Below are 17,071 nucleotides of genomic sequence, written 5' to 3'. Positions count from 1 at the left end.
ACATTATCAGTTCCTATAGTCGAATTACTCTGTTCATTCACTTTTGTGAAGAACTTTTATTTATTTTTGTTAACTTCCCTTGGCTGCAGGCATTTTCGATACTTCTGCTAAAACTGTTCACACTGTTTAAGCCCCATTCACTGTCAAGATAAGATCTCTTCCCACAGAAAAGGCTGACAGCTAACAGTATACTGGAGTGCTTGCTTTTTAGGTCGAGCCTAGCAGCGAGGCATGGGGTATCTAATCTGGTGCCATAGACCACGCCCACCACTTTCCATTTATTGCATCCTACGCCTGTCAAAATTGCTTACTTTTCTTTGGCGAAACACTGCTTACTGTCCCGCCATTGGATGTGTTGTGACTTTGGTGGTGACTTCCCCGGTCACATGTCGCCTTACTCATTGCTTTACATATGGTGCGTTTGGCGCACTTCCTTTTTACATTGAATGGTCCCTCACTGTGCCTTGTTCTTTGCCTGCCTCTGCTTGTTTGTGCGCCGTTTTCATCTTTCTTCACGCCCGCTGGCCGTCATTGATAACTATAATGTATGTACATTTCATAGCAGCAATGGGGGAAGAGTACGCACCTTTAACAAGCCTGTTAGTATTATTGTTTTATTTAGAAACTCTATTTTTCCAGTCAGGCTGATTTTCACGCTGGTTTTGGAAAGTACTATACACCGCGATCTATTCAACTATTTTCAGGTGCACTCGAAAGCTGCCTTTCCCTCTCTGCCGCCAGTCTCTCCCAATACTCCAAAAAGAAAATGACATAATTTACTAAAGTTCTAACTCGGTGCAGTAAAATAGCATAGGTTCACTGTAAATGTGACTAAAAAGGCATTTTTTTAATATAAGAAAACGCCTGGCTGAGATGACCGCTGCTCACAATCAATTTCTTCTAAATACAGACGGGTAAAAAAAGTAGACTTTTTTTGTATATCATGGGGTCAAATTTAAAGGTGATTTTTGGAGGCCCACAGTCTTCACAATTCTTAAATGTTCTGAGGGCATGGGTGCCCCCTGCTGCATTTAAGTGGGTGTTTCTCTACTCATGCCCCCCACTCCCCTCCAATGTATTCATGGCTGTTTTCCCCCTTACCCCTCCTCCGAGAAGAGCTTGGTGGGAAGACATTGCCCTCAGGGGTAAAACACACAAACACATTCACACACGCATGTGCACACACAGACAGACACACATACAGATACACACACAGACACACACACACACACACACGCACACACACACACACACACACACAGACACACAGACACAGACACAGGTACACAGGCACACATATAGACACACAAACACACACACAGACACACACACATACAGACATACAGACACAGGCACACACAGATAGACACAAACACACACAGACACACAGACAGACAAAAAGACACAAACACACAGAAAGACACAGACAGACACAGACACAAACAAACAAACACAAACACACAGACACAGAGATGCACACAGACACACACAGATACAAACACACAGAAACACGCACACACACAGAAACACAAACACACGCCCAAAGGCCCCAGGTAACTTCACGTACATGGATACTTACCAATACAGATCTTTTTAAAGGGGCCTTGTGATCTGCTTGAAACAGGCCCTTGGCACTTTACACCAACATGACATCATATGGGGACCCTTGAGACAGGTGGGGCTTCCGAGTGCTTCATGCGACACCCTTGTCATGTTTTGGATTCAAAGATTTATACAAAAGACACTGCACACATGGGAACAAGTGTGCATTGTGCCCAACGTTTCGTTGCATCCTCATCACACACAACAGCCCCCCCAGAAGGCTGGCTCTGTGAACAGGCAGCCCTCGTTCGATGCCGGACAAACATCTGAAGACGCAACAACTCGCAGAGTTCAACAGACTCATTTAAAACCAGCACAACCGCGCAAAGTGGGACACATTGGCATACCAGAACACGCAGGAAAACTGAACATGCGTAACTGGAGGCGATATGTACAAAGCATTTCAATGCAGAAAAGCGCAATGTTCGAGAGTGCGACAGTGCACACACAGTACATGAAACAGAATGCTGTACCTTACAGAGCAGTAAAATACAGCCGTATGCAGTGACCTGTCATTAAACACAGAGTCCAATAATGCATGGAAAAACAAGAACAGAAGCACAGCAAAACACGCTGTGATAATACCCTGCATGGTGTTAGGCTGGGGACTGCGGCCCCAAGCATACTCTAGGGCCCATCCTTATGGACTGCAGCCCCCAGCACTCTCTACAGTCCTTCCATATGTACTGCGCCCCCAGCACACTCTACACTCCATCCATACGGACGGAGGCCCCCAGAACACCCTGCAGTCCATCCATACGGACTGCAGCCCCCCGCACAATCCACACTCCATCCATATGGACTGAGGCCCCCAGAACACTCTGCAGTCCATCCATACGGAAGGGGTCCCCCCGCACACTCTACACTCTATCCATATGGACTGAGGCCCCCAGAACACTCTACAGTTCATCCATACAGACTGCGCCCCCCACACAGTCTTCAGTCCATCCATACGGACTGAGTCCCCTAGCACACTCTACAGTCCATCCATATGGACTGTGGCCCCCCAGCACACCCTTATAAGGCCCCAAAGGCGAGACCTATTGGCTATGCCAATGCTTGTTATTACTTAGTTCTGTAAAGCAAGCGCTTTAGCCTTAGAACATACATTTGAGTACCTTGCTTTGCACTTAATAGGCATTATCGGATTGATTTTTTTAACTTAATCAATTTGGTCATTATGATTTTTTGCTGCTGCATACTCAGACGATTCTGGTGTCGAGATATTGCCAAACATTATGGCATAATCTGCTAAAGGGAAGAACTATTCTACGGACCTACGGATAATCTTACATATCTGCACGCTCCCCCTGATAGTCAGCCGACCCCTTTGAAGAGAAAGAATAAAACAAATACCCTGGGATGAATTTCTACATTAAACGCATATAATTGCAAATCGCACAAGATAAGGAAATTTTGCTGACATTTTAACATTGGATATTTGATGGTCCCCCATAAAAAGAGGCTACATAATTCAAGAGATACACTGACCCCGTGCGATCTACAACTATCTTGAGCATTGGTGCTAACTTCAGACCAGTGTTCCTGCGTTGACACCTAGAGAAAGTTGAGACGGTACTCCCTGACGAAGGCTTTTGTGCCGAAACGGGCACCGTGTTTGCATCAACCGCCAGCTTTTAAACTAACTGCCAAATTCCTCTCACTCTCTTTTTATTTATATTTATTGTATTGCCAATTGTTGTCCTTCGACATAAGAGTTGTGTTTGTACATATGTGATTGTATTTATGTTGATATATATGTATTGTAAATATTAGTGTGTGTCATTTATGAATTACATCATAACTTATAAAATAACACTTATTAAAAATATAAAAATATAAAAAGAATGAAGAATAAGTAAATGAAATAAACAACAAAAAATAATTTGTTGAAATATGGAAAATTATTTTTCTTTATTCATATGTACATGTTCAATTTTGTATGCATTCTGTACAATCTCTTGCATTGTTCTTCACTAAAGACTTTGGCCTGATGCATCACTGAGAACTAAATAATATAGATATTGTGTCTAGCATTTCCTCTTACTCATTGTTGCAAATGCTAAATGTTGTAATAAACATTGGACGTTAAGAAATAAAGTTAATATACAAGAGCTATGCTATATTTTACTACTAAACAGAAAGCCTCAAGTGCAGTTACCTTGCAGACAACAGGGTCATGACTCGAATGGTGCAGCAGGTGCAGTAGGCCCAAAAGTTGTCAGAACACCTCTAAACACATAATATTGCTCCATTTGACCACTAAATTGGCAGTCAAAATTGCAGTTACCTTAAAGTTCAAAGGTACTTGATTTGAATAGTGCAGCAGGTGCAGTGGCACTGGGGCCAAAAGTTGTCATAACGCCACAAAACAACAAATATTGCTATATTTTACGAATGAGCAGGCAGTCACAAGTGCAGTTATCCAGCGAGCGCTATGGACAGATTTCAATAGTGCAGCAGGTGTAGTGGCACCGAGACAAAAGCTCTAAGCCCCCCTCTAAACACCGATTATTGCTATATTTTACAAATAAACCGGCACTTTTATATAAAGTTATCTTTCAGGCAATAGGGTCAAGATTTGAATAGTACTGCAGGTGTAGTGCCACCGGGTCAAAAAGTTGATAGAACTCCTATAAACACATATTTTGCTATATTTTACTACTAAACAGACCGTCGCAATTGCAGTTACAAGGGGCTTGATTTAAATGGTGCAGTGGCACAAGGACCAAAAGTTGTCATAACTTCACCAAACACCAAAAAATGCTATATTTTACAACTTAACGGGCAGTCATAAGGGCAGTTATCTAGCTAGCACTAGGGTCATGATTTCAATAATGTAGCAGCACTGGGACTAAAAGCTCCAGGCACCCCACTAAACACCTAATATTGCTATATTGTATTCCTAAACAGGCAACTACAAGTGCAGTTACCCTGCAGACAACAGAGTCATGATCTGAATGGTGCAGAAGGTGCAGTGGCACCGGGCCCAAACTTTGTCACAACTCCCATAAACACATAATATTGCTAGATTTGAGAGGCTGTCACAATTGCGGTAACCTTGCCGTTAAAAGTGACTTGATTGGAACAGTGCAGCATGTGCCGTGTCACTGGAGCCAAAAGCTCTAGAGACCCCACTAAACCCAGGTTGTTGCTGAATTTTACTACTATGCAAGACAGTCACAAGGATATTTATCTAGCAGGCAATAGGGTCATGATTTGAATGGTGCAGCAGGTGCAGTAGAACCAGGACTAAAAGCTCTAGGCATCCCACTAAACACCCAATATTGCTATATTTTACTACGAACCAGGCAGTCATAAGTGCAGTTACCTTGCAAGCAACAAGGTCATGAATTGAATGGTGCATCAGATGCACTAGCACCGGGAACAAAAGTTGTTAGAACTCCTCTAAACACCCAATATTGTTGTATTTTATTACTATGCAGGCAGACACAATTGCAGTTATCTTACAGTCAAAAGGGGCTTGATTGGAATCGTCCAGCAGGTGCAGTGGCACCAGGGCCAAAAGCTCTAGGGACCCCACTAAATGCAGAATATTGCTGAACTTTACTACTAAACAGACAGTCACAAATGCAGTTATCTAGTAGGCACCAGGGCCACGATTTCAGTGGTGCTGCAGGTGCAGTGGCACCGGGGCCACAAGTTGTCATAACGCCTCTAAACACCAAATAATGCCATATTTTACTACTAAACAGGCAGTCACAAATGCAGTTATCTTTCAGGCACTACAGACATGATTTGAATGGTGTAGCAGGTGCAGTGGCACCGGGCCCACAAATTGTCAGAACTCCTTTAAGCACATAATGTTGCTATTAGATCAATTAATTCTAACAATTCCTTCTTTCATTTTTCAAAATGTTGCAATTACTTACCTAAACTATACCACTAGTAACAGCACAATTTATTGCAGTTTTGTACATAAACAAGTCATAACACTTTAACAGACTTTCTGTAACTTACAAACTCAGCAAGCTACAACAAAAACGGCTGATGCATTTACCAATGTTTGTTTACATAATGTTTGCAGAGGACCCAGGTAAGCAAAGATGCAGGAGCACACGAAATGATGAATCAAACAAAAGGAAACCAATAAAGCCATTTAAGTTGTAGTAGAAATGACAGTTTCCATACCGCCCCTCCATGGAGCATGCAGCCGTTCTTGAATAACTGGAAAAACATTTCCCCTGACTCAAGATGAAGTCATGAACATTTTCCGCCAACTACTGAACACTGTTGCATTTCTCTGCTTTGTTATTTGGCAAAGACAAAACATCACCGCCCGGTTTTCATAGTTCAGGCATGAGACAGGGAATCCACCCCTGGTGCCTAGCTGCTTCTTCTTGAGAAAAGCCCCTGAGTCACCAGACTTTGAAACTTGCAGGACGCCCAGCGCTGTGAGGAGCGAGTCACTTGGCGTAAAGGGAGCGGGCTCGCGTCAAAATGATGATAAACGGCGAAAGAGAAGGGGGTACATACAAGGAAGGTGGAGAGAATAGGCGCAAAGGCACGAGGACAGAAAGAACATAAAGAATGACAAATGTGAGGAAAAGTGCGAGACAAGAAACATTTCGAATGATATGCAAGAATTCTAGATGTGAAGGGATGGGAGAAAAGGAATTAGGGGAAAGGCGTGATATGGGAAAAAGAAGAGAGAAAGGCACCAAAAAAATGGTAACAGAAAGATAAACTATGTAGAACAGAAATGGAAAGAGGAGAGAGAAAAAGAGCAGAGGTGGCAATAAAGGAAAACAAGATAAAACAAAAGGGGAGACTATGGAGATTTTAAGAGCAAAAGGTAATCAAGACTTTAAAAGGGGGTAAAAGAGAAAATTGGAAAAATGGAGCAGGAGAAAATGGAAGAGAGAAAAGATGGGATGAAAAAATTAGGGAAAAAGGTAGAGTGTAACGTGAAAGAAAAAGAAATGGAATATAAAAGAGGTAAAGTGACTGAAAGGAAAGAGAGAAAACAAGTGCTTTCATTGAAACATCTGATAACCCTGTGCTAAACAATGTCACATTGCAAGCAATCTTGACCCATCCATGAATAGGTACAAAGAAAAGCAGATTTCTGGCCACTTTAATGATTTTAGTTTAAGGGAGGGGCTATGATGGATGAAGAGGTGGCGGAAGCTCTTTTTTTAATTATAGAATTTTATATAGCGCGAACTAGACCAGAAGATATCAGAGCGCTTTACATGAGCACCAGTTTCGTTACACATTCATTTTTATTAGGCACGGGGAGATCTCAAGTGATTTGTCCAAAATCAAAGTATGTTGAGCGGCGTTGCCGAGGCTCAAGCCCGGTTCCCCAGCTTTGAGGTCGACAGGCTCATCCTCTCCTTTGTCTCCTATAATAAATCTTTACTCGGCTCCCCACGTAAGGATCATGGTGGGCAGTGGTGTCTAGTCATCAAATGAAATTCACACTTAGGGGAGACTCAAAGAGGTGTGCATGTTAGCAACTGTGTGTATGGGCGATGTGGGGGAAGCAGACAGTGTGATGGGATCGCCCTCACTCCTGAAAGTTATGCCAGACACACGTGGATGTGCTCCATTCTGCTGACGATACTGTGTGGTGGGACCGCACCCCGGTAAGACTCCAGCAGAGACTGATGCTTCTGCCAATGACAACAATCCCAACGTGGTGGAGTCATACCTGGCTAAGATCAATCAATCAATCAATCAGCGGCATTTGTATAGCGCACTACTCACCCGGAGGGTCTCAAGGCGCTGGGGGGGGGGAACGTTACTGCTCGAACAGCCAGGTCTTGGGTTGCTTCCTGAAGGCGAGATGGTCCTGGGTTGTCCGGAGGTGGATGGGGAGGGAGTTCCATGTCTTGGCCGCTAGGTAGGAGAAGGATCTTCCTCCGGCGGTGGCTCTGTGGATGCGTGGGACGGCGGCAAGAGCGAGGCTGGCGGAGCGGAGCTGGCGAGTGGGCTGGTGGAAGGTCAGGCGGTTGTTGAGGAGCTTGGGGCCCAGGTCGTGGAGGGCCTTGTGTGCGTGGGTGAGGAGTCTGAACGGGATCCTTTTGCTGACAGGGAGCCAGTGAAGGTCTCTCAGATGTCCGGAGATGTGGCTGTGACGGGGGATGTCCAGGATGAGTCGAGCTGAGGCGTTCTGGATCCGTTGGAGTTTCTTCTGGAGTTTGGTGGTGGTGCCGGCGTAGAGGGCGTTCCCGTAGTCCAGCTGGCTGGTGACGAGGGCCTGGGTGACCGTCTTCCTGGTCTCGGTGGGGATCCAACGGAAGATCTTTCGCAGCATGCGCAGGGTGTTGAAGCACGAGGACGAGACGGCTTTGACTTGTCTGGACATTGAGAGGGAGGAGTCCAGGATGAAGCCCAGGTTGCGTGCGTGGTCTGTTGGCTTGGGGGTGGCGCCCAGGGCAGGGGGCCACCAGGAGTTGTCCCAGGTGGAGGGTGATGATCCCAGGATGAGAACCTCCGTCTTGTCTGAGTTCAGTTTCAGGCGGCTGTTCTTCATCCATTCGGCGACATCTTTCATCCCTTCGTGTAGGCTGGCTCTGGCGGTGTCCGGGTCGTTGGTGAGGGAGAGGATCAGCTGGGTGTCATCGGCGTAGGTGATGATCTTGAGGTTGTGTTGGCGTGCGATGGCTGCGAGGGGGCTCATGTAGACGTTGAAGAGGGTGGGGCTGAGCGATGACCCCTGAGGAACGCCGCAGATGACTTCAGTGGCCGCGGACCGGAACGGGGGAGGCGAACTCTCTGGCTTCTTCCGGCGAGGAATGAGGTGATCCACTCTAGGGCCTTCTCCTGGATTCCGGTGTTGTTCAGGCGTTGTACCAGGGTGCGATGGCAGACAGTGTTGAATGCTGCGGAGAGGTCCAGGAGGATGAGGGCCGCTGTTTCCCCGTTGTCCAGTAGGGATCTGATGTCGTCTGTGGCTGCGATGAGGGCGGTCTCCGTGCTGTGGTTGGCTCGGAAACCGGACTACGAGTGTTCGAGGGAGCCGTTGGTCTCAAGGAAGTCGGCTAGCTGTCTGTTGACGGTCTTCTCGATGACTTTGGCGGGAAACGGGAGGAGCGAGATGGGGCGGAAGTTCTTGAGGTCGGTGGGGTCTGCTGTAGGTTTCTTCAACAGGGCGCTGATCTCGGCGTGTTTCCAGCAATCAGGGAAGGTGGTGGGTTTGAAGGAGGCGTTGATGATGTCGCGGAGTTGGGGTGCGATGATGTCGTCGGCCGAGTTGAAGATGTGGTGTGGGGGATCCGGAGTGGATGGTGTTCATCGTGCGTGTTGTGTCTTCGGTGCTGACCGGGGTCCAGGTGCGGAGGGTGGCGGTGGGGGGCATCGGTTCGGTGGTGGGGTTCGTGGTTGGAGGGCCGAAGCTGTTGTGTATGTCGGCGATCTTGTCGTGGAAGAAGGCGGTGAGCGAGTCGCAGAGGTCCTGCGAGGGAGTGATGTCATTGTTTCTGGCGTCGGGGTTGGAGAGCTCTTTGACGATGGTGAAGAGTTCTTTGCTGTTGCGGGTGTTATTGTCCAATCGTTCCTTGAAGGCTGTCTTCTTCATGGCGCGGATCAGTTGGTGGTGTTTGCGGGTGGCGTGTTTGAGGGCCGTCATGTTGTCTGTGGTCTGGTTGGTGCGCCAGGTATTCTCCAGGGAGCGGCAGTTCTTCTTGGAGGTGATGAGTTCGTCGGTGAACCAGGAGGTTTTCTTGCTGCCGTGTCTGCTGGGGGGGTTCTTCAGTGGTGCAAGGGCATCTGCGCAGTTGGTGATCCACTGCGTGAAGTTGTTGGTGGCTTCGTTGGGGTCCAGTGAGCTGGTGGGGGGGTTCTGGCTGAGGAAGGTGGTGAGCTGGTCATTAGTGATCTTGTTCCTGTTCCTTCGAGGGGCTTGTTGCGGGTGGTGGTGAGTCGTCGTTTTTCTGAAGTTGAAGTGGACGCAGCTGTGGTCGGTCCACTGGAGTTTGGTGGAGTGGCTGAAGGCGACATGCTTGCTGGATGAGAAGACTGGGTCAATCGTGTGGCCGGCGTAGTGGGAGGGGGTGGTTACCAGTTGCTTGAGTCCGAGGTTGGCAAGGTTGTCCAGCAGGGCGACGGTGTTGCGGTCCTTGTTGTTCTCCAGGTGGAAGTTGAGATCCCCTAGGAGGATGTAGTCGGTGGAGTTGATGGCGTGTGGGCTGACGAAATCAGTGATGACTGCGCTGAATTGTGTGCGTGGTCCCGGTGGTCTGTAGACGAGGGTTCCCCTGAGCGTGGTCTTGGGGTCGGTGTGTATCTGGAAGTGGAGGTGTTCGGCGGAGGTGAGGGTGTCATTCGAGTTGGTTGTGATGCGGATGGTGTTCTTGTGGGTGATGGCGATGCCACCTCCTGTCTGGTTGACGCGGTCCCTCCTGGTGATCTTGTAGCCGTCCGGGATGGCTATGGCGATGTCGGGCGCTGAGGAGGCGTTCGTCCAGGTTTCCGTCAGGAAGGCGATGTCTGGTGATGTCGAGTCGAGGAGGTTCCAGAGTTCGACGGCGTGACGGTGGATGGAGCGGGTGTTGAGCAGGATGCACTTCAGATGGTTGTTGCTGGGGCTCGGTTTGGCTGGTGTGGTGCGGGGTCGGAGGCAGGAGAAACGGCAGGCATGGCAGGAGAAGGGTCCGTGGGTGCGTCTCGGGGTGGCGTGGTGGCAGGCGTTGTTTTGACCGGCGTTGAGTGCGAGGAGGGTTGTAGCGTCGTAGGTGAGTCGGGTGCGCTGGCGGCAACGAGGACCAGGGGGTCTGGCGCTGGGCGTGGTCCAGGCGCGGACGGGCGCAGACGGGCTTACCTTTGGCGCACCTTCGGCGCACATTCGGCGCTCCCGCTGCGCGCGTCCTCTGCGCGGTCGCTTAGGGGGCGTCATAAGTAAGGAGCCGGGAGGGAGGGTCAGCTGGGTGGCGGGAGCGGGAGCGGGGCGGCGAATGGGCAGAAGGGGGGGCGGGGCCGCAGGGAGGCAGCGGCGGGAAAAGGAGAATCCGGCGGCAGGAATCGGCGGGAAAAGAGGAGGTGGGTGGCTCAGCGAAGGCTGGGTCGCCCTCGAGGAGCAGCGGCAATCAGGCGCAATCCGGGAAGCAGGTCAGGAGGCAGGAGGCAGTGGAGCGTGGGGCGACCTCGCGAGGCTCAGCGGTCGCTACCTGTCTCTGGTGTGGACCTCTTAAGTAAGGAGCCGGGAGGGAGGGTCAGCTGGGTGGCGGGAGCGGGGCGGCGAATGGGCAGGAGGGGGGGCGGGGCCGCAGGGAGGCAGCGGCGGGAAAAGGAAAATCCGGCGGCAGGAATCCGCGGGAAAAGAGGAGGTGGGTGGCTCAGCGAAGGCTGGGTCGCCCTCGAGGAGCAGCGGCAATCAGGCGCAATCCAGGAAGCAGGTCAGGAGGCAGTGGAGCGTGGGGCAACCTCGCCTTTGGGGAGGCTCAGCGGTCGCTACCTGTCTCTGGTGTGGACCCCTTAAGTAAGGAACCGGGAGGGAGGGTCAGCTGGGTGGCGGGAGCGGGGCGGCGAATGGGCAGGAGGGGGGGCGGGGCCACAGGGAGGCAGCGGCGGGAAAAGGAAAATCCGGTGGCAGGAATCGGCGGGAAAAGAGGAGGTGGGTGGCTCAGCGAAGGCTGGGTCGCCCTCGAGGAGCAGCGGCAATCAGGCGCAATCCGGGAAGCAGGTCAGGAGGCAGGAGGCAGTGGAGCGTGGGGCGACCTCGCCTTTGGGGATGCTCAGCGGTCGCATCCATCAGGGCCGAAGAGTGCCCAACACCTTTGGATTTGATGCCAGGTAAGGGTGTGAGGCATCTGGCACCCAGTGCTAAAAATGGAAAAATACTCTGGGAATCCCTAAATTTGGATTAAGGACTGATTGTAGAGAGGGGGCTCAGTCACGGAGAGAGTCATGAGGCGCTGTGTCTGATGGTCAACTTATACATTTATTTTTCAAAACCTCAACCCCAAAGGCTGTGAGGTAGAACAACTGTGGTCAAAATGAACAACCTAAATTCCCGGAGCAAGAATGCCCTTGTAAACAAAAAAGATAAAACAGGGGGCATGGTGGACCACCGTCATATGTCTAGCGCCTTCCCCCATAGCATATACATTGGGGTTCAGTGACTAAATATCGAGGGACATAAAATAGATTATCCAAAATATCGACTCCAAAATATCGAAGTACAGAATATAGAATCCCTATCTACAAACAGGTAAGTACTAAAATATTGATTCCAAAATATAGAATGTTAAAATATAGTTAACTAAAATATTTAATTTTTAAAATGTATTATAAATAATATAAAAGTAATTAAATATTAAAAACAATTAAATAAAACATACTTAAAATAATATAAAAAAGCTTAAAATGTAAAAATAATAAATGTAATATAAAAAAAGTAGAGATTTTGTTGCATAGTGAGAGTGTAAAAATGACTATTCCCACTCCAGTTAGTGCAACAGTAGGGAAAACGTTGGATAGCGTAGGGGTAAAAATTACTATTCCCACTCCAAAGAGTGCACAGTAGGGAAAGCGTTGGATAGGGGGAGGGTAAAAGTTACTATTCCCACTCCAGAGAGTGCAACAGTAGGGAAAGCGTTGGATAGCAGGAAGGTAAAAATTACTATTCACACTCCAGTGAGTGCAACAGTAGGGAAAGCGTTGGATAGCGTAGGGGTAAAAATTACTATTCCCACTTCAGTGAGTGCAACAGTAGGGAAAGCGCCGGATAGCGTAGGGGTAAAAATTACTATTCCCACTTCAGTGAGTGCAACAGTAAGGAAAACGTTGGATAGCGTAGGGGTAAAAATTACTATTGCCACTCCAGTGAGTGCAACAGTAGGGAAAGCGTTGGATAGCGGGAGGGTAAAAATTACTATTCTCACTCCAGAGAGTGCAACAGTAGGGAAAGCATTGGATAGCGGGAGGGTAAAAATGATTATTCCCACTCCTGAGAGTGCAACAGTAGGGAAAGTAATGATTTAATATTAAAATAAGATTAAATTAATTATCAATTCCAATAATAAAATAATTAAAAATAATTACCAATTACGAAAAAATTATTTACCATTGAAATTTTTTTCTGTTTCATTGATCTTTATTCGGATATGCACCATCCATAAAAGTACAAACATTTCTCACATAATTAATTAATAAAAATGAATTACCAATTAATAATTAATTATCAATACATAAAAATAAAAATGTATATTTACTTTATTACAATTAAATTACTTCCCACCCAATTTCCCTATAAACCCACAGCCCACTCCTAGTAATAAAAAATACAATTAACATTGTTATCAATTAATCAATTAATAACAATTAATTACCAATTGTTAAAAATTAATTAGCAATTAATACAAATTAATTAGCAATTAATAATTATGTATCAATTAATTATCAATACACATAAATACAAATTTATATTTGCTTTATTGCAATTAAATTACTTCCCACCCAATTCCCCTATAAACCCACAACCCGCTCCTAATAATGAAAAATACAATTAACATAATTATCAATTAATCAATTAATAAAAAGTAATTACTAATTATTAAAAATTAATTTCCAATTAATAAAAATTAATTGCCAATTAATAATTATCAATCAATTAATTATCAATATATATAAATAAAAATTAATATTTAATTTACTATAATTAAATTAATTCCCACCCTATTCCCCTATAAACCCAAAACCCGCTACGGACTTAAATTACACAAAAATAAATTACATAACATTCATTACTTTAAAAAAATTAAACATACATTACAAAAATAATACATAATTTTAACACATATACTACCATACATAACACTAAAAAAAATTGATATTATGGTAATCGATATTTTACATTCGATATTATGGAAATCGATATTTCATACCCCAATTTCGATATTCTGTCCTAGCTATATTTTGGTAATTCGATATTCTGTCCTATCTACATTTTGGAGTCGATATTCTGTCCTGTCTATATTTTGGATTCTATATTTTGGCCATTTACCATACGTTGGGCACGTTAGAAAGGTCTTCAATTTATGTGCCAAGAAAAGCTTGGTGTTTCTTTCAATGCTTGATACAGTGAAATGTAAGATGTATATTCTATTCCTCGTATTAAAAACTTAATAAAATGAATTCATAAAAACTCATCCCCAAAGAAAACTGGCAGCAAGGGCAAACGTGATAGTACGTCTTTCCTGGCTTATTTAACTGGCCACAAACCAACTGTATTTAAAATTATCTTAGGAGGATAAGGAAGCTGCTGCAGAGATCTTTGTGCACTCAGCAAGTTCCGGGTTTTGAAAACAGTAAGATTACTTTGGCGGTTAAAGTTCTTGCTGGAGAAATCTATGTGCAGTCTTGTTCCATCTTTGATTCATCATAAAATGGTGAAGAGGGTTACTATGCCTGCTGCAAAGCATGGCGTGCAACATGCTGGTCACAGATTTGTATTTTATGTAGCTATCTCAGTGGGTTGTTGCTGTTGTTGCAAACATCTTTATGTTACCTGCAAGTCATAAATTACAATCCTTGCAATATAGTTTTGCAAGTTATGAACAGACACCAAAGAGTTGCATGCAAACTATAACAAATAAGTTTAGAACCTCGCTGTTTTTTTCAGTATTTCATTATTTTAAGGTTACTAACAAGTTTCCTTTAGGTACTAATAAACACTTATTAATAGGTGTAATAAAATTAGCAGAGTTACTCATATTGATAGATACATCTGACATTGTTACGGTACATGCAAATCTCTTAAATACAGAGCTTAGATACTTATGAAGTGACAACAAGTGGAGTGTCATTGTTTTTCCAGGGGCCTCCAGCTGGCTACGGCCCAGGATTAGACGCATACACAGAGAGTAGTGATGACCCTTTAAGTGAGGCATTTGCATTGGTCTCAGCTGGAACTGAAAATAAGACACCTTTCTCACCTCCTGAAAGTTGCTGCTCTGAACCCAGAGCATGCAAAGTATGAGTGTCGCAGAATGGATTGTGGTGTTGTCAAATTGTACTGGGACACGGCATATTTAGCTGAGGCCAGCATGGATTCCAGAGACACCTCAGCAATATCTTCTGGATCATCTTTAAAATCCCAATCTCTTATGCATAAATGAAATTTTACTCATGTCTACATAATCCTGCAGTGACCCCAAATAATGCTGTTGGTCAAGCAACATTTCTACCAGCTTTCAACTAAACGCAGTCTTTCCCCGTCAATCTGGTAAAACCTAAGACCGAGTACATTGCACTTAAAACAGCCTCTCTTTGATCTTCCATCAACAGCACAGTCACTGATCTGCAAGGAGTTTTGCTTAAAGAAAAACTTGGAAGCACAATGCTTGAAGTTCTATTTTCGTGGACAGTTAGCAGATATTATGAACACAAATTCTAATGGGCGCTATTTATTGCACCTAATCAAATCTAAGCCCGGTGGTGTCTGAGTATATTGGTGTATTCGGGATTTAGGAGGAGGTTCTCAGCAAAAACAACCATGCATGAGCTATTTAGCCCACCCATAATTTGGGATCTTTAAAGAGGTATCTCCATTTAACTATCGGCTAAATGATCCAGCGTCATTTTATTACACTGACATATGCATAAAATACTTTTGCAAATCTAAGACGTTACCTGGAAGTATCCACTTGAGCCAAAAAAGGAGTTACGATTATGAGGATACAAGCATGAAACTTTAGTTCACGCATTGTGCTTATGAAAGGCTTTATACCCAGAACAAGTGAAATACTTAAGGAGAAAAACTCTGGTTTAATGGGGAAAGAATATGCTGGGGTGGTCGTCTATGTGAAGCTGGTGGCTAACGGTCAGATGAAGCTAGAATTAACAATTCGAACAGAGGTGGAATTAAAAACTATGATATCAAGTTAAAAAAAAAAAACACACGCAGAGTCCTAGTTGGCATTAATGAAAGAAATGCATGTAGTGTATTCTTTTGTTTGAATGACTTCTGTTTTGGGGAGGTTATGCGGGTTCTTGAGAGTAGCCTAGCCATACATTCGTTTTTTTTTAAAAGGCCGACTTATTATTATTTCTCAAGATGTTTGAGTTTTACAAGATTGCTTGTCGGGATTACAATGATTTTTCTCGATAAACCAGAATTTGAACTTCTATGCTATAAGAAACTCCCTGGAGAGATGCGTTGTGTTAGATAACACCGCTCTAAAGCACCACAGTTCTCTATAAAACAGCTGTTAATGGACAAGTACCCGCACTTTAATTTGAGCCAGAGAGTGCAGGCACCTCCAAGCACAGGTGCAATTCCACCCTCACCCCAGCAGCTACATTTCCACCCCCACCTCAATCCGCACCGCATGCAAGAAACAAGCTGCGGGGACTCCTTACTTGACTGGGGTGATGGTGGTCCTGATGGTGGTCCACGGCTCTCCGTTGCCCAGGAGGACTCCAATTACCAAGTACAAAACGCAACCTCGCGGCGTATCGGCTGAGCAGCTCCGGGTCTCCGGATGACTTTTACTTCAAGTATAACAGATAAAACCCGTAAAAACCCTTATGTGGCGTTTCCAAACAAATACTTCCGAGTCGTGCTGAGTTTCCCCGAGTTAAAAATTGGATTTAATTTGCTGTCCGTAATGATCCCAGGCGCGCACACGCGCCGCTTCTGCGGGACGAGGCTCAGGTGGTGTTCCAGCGGCAGCACTGCTGCCTCATACACCAAGAAGAGCCCGGCCCGCAGCTGCAGATCCTGGTAACTGCCGGCAGGGGGAGCCGCAGCGCGGCGCTCCCCGCCCTTACAGCTGGCACGAGGCGGGGTGGCACGAGGCGGGGTGAGCAGCCTGGCTGCCCACGCGCGCAGCTGCACAGGGCGTGGGACCAACAGCAGGCAGACAGGCCCGCGAGGCAGTGGCAACAAGTTTAGATGCCGCCCAGTGAGCCGGTGAGGCACGCCGCTTCCTACAAGCAACTGGCAGAAACTACGGAGAAGCCGCTCTCCGCAGCGGCAATGGGGTGTTTTTGTATAGTATAACCAGATGTGGGGAGCCAGAAACTTTAGGGGAGAGACAAGCCGGAGCCAAGAGCTGAGCTCTGAACATATCGGGCATGCAAAACCATTAAATCCTACAACAAACACAAACATCTTTTTAAAAATACGATAACGTTTCTTCAAAAAACGGTATATTTTAGCACATGAAGTCGTTTTACCTTAGTACCCCTGATTGTGTCACTGCATCAAGAGGCACTTATTAAAAGTGGTATTTTTTAAACATTCCTGCACAATTCTGAGGGAATAATAATGCCATTGGCGAGTCACTTGTCAGGCGTATGCCATAAAATAGACATAGATTTTTAAATGGAGTATTACTTAACATGTGTATTTGTAAAGCGCATGTTCACCCCCAAAGGGGTATCTTGACGCTGAAAAGCAGATGTTTATTGTTACCCAACTCAATGTGGTACTAATTTTATTGACCTCAGATGGATGAAAGGCTGAGTGGACCTGCCAGGACTTGAACCTGTGACCATA

At 45.8% G+C, this 17,071-nt stretch overlaps 1 protein-coding gene across 2 annotated transcripts in view; it reads right to left on the bottom strand.

Annotated features, from left to right (window-relative positions):
• ADGRG2 (adhesion G protein-coupled receptor G2) overlaps positions 1–16,448 on the bottom strand; it is a 900,557-nt gene extending 884,109 nt beyond the window's left edge. Inside the window, exon 1 of one of the 2 annotated variants that reach the window (XM_085622206.1) lies at positions 15,931–16,448. The gene's annotated coding sequence lies outside the window, so the exon portion shown is untranslated. The remainder of the gene's footprint in view (positions 1–15,930) is intronic. The other variant, XM_085622207.1, reaches the window with a different exon arrangement.
• Between the last annotated feature and the right edge of the window lie 623 nt (positions 16,449–17,071).

Source organism: Triturus cristatus, chromosome 8 (assembly GCF_964204655.1).
Source record: "Triturus cristatus chromosome 8, aTriCri1.1, whole genome shotgun sequence".
Lineage (NCBI taxonomy): Eukaryota > Metazoa > Chordata > Amphibia > Caudata > Salamandridae > Triturus > Triturus cristatus.
Note: the sequence above shows the minus strand (reverse complement) of the source record. Positions and strands in the feature narration are given on the sequence as shown.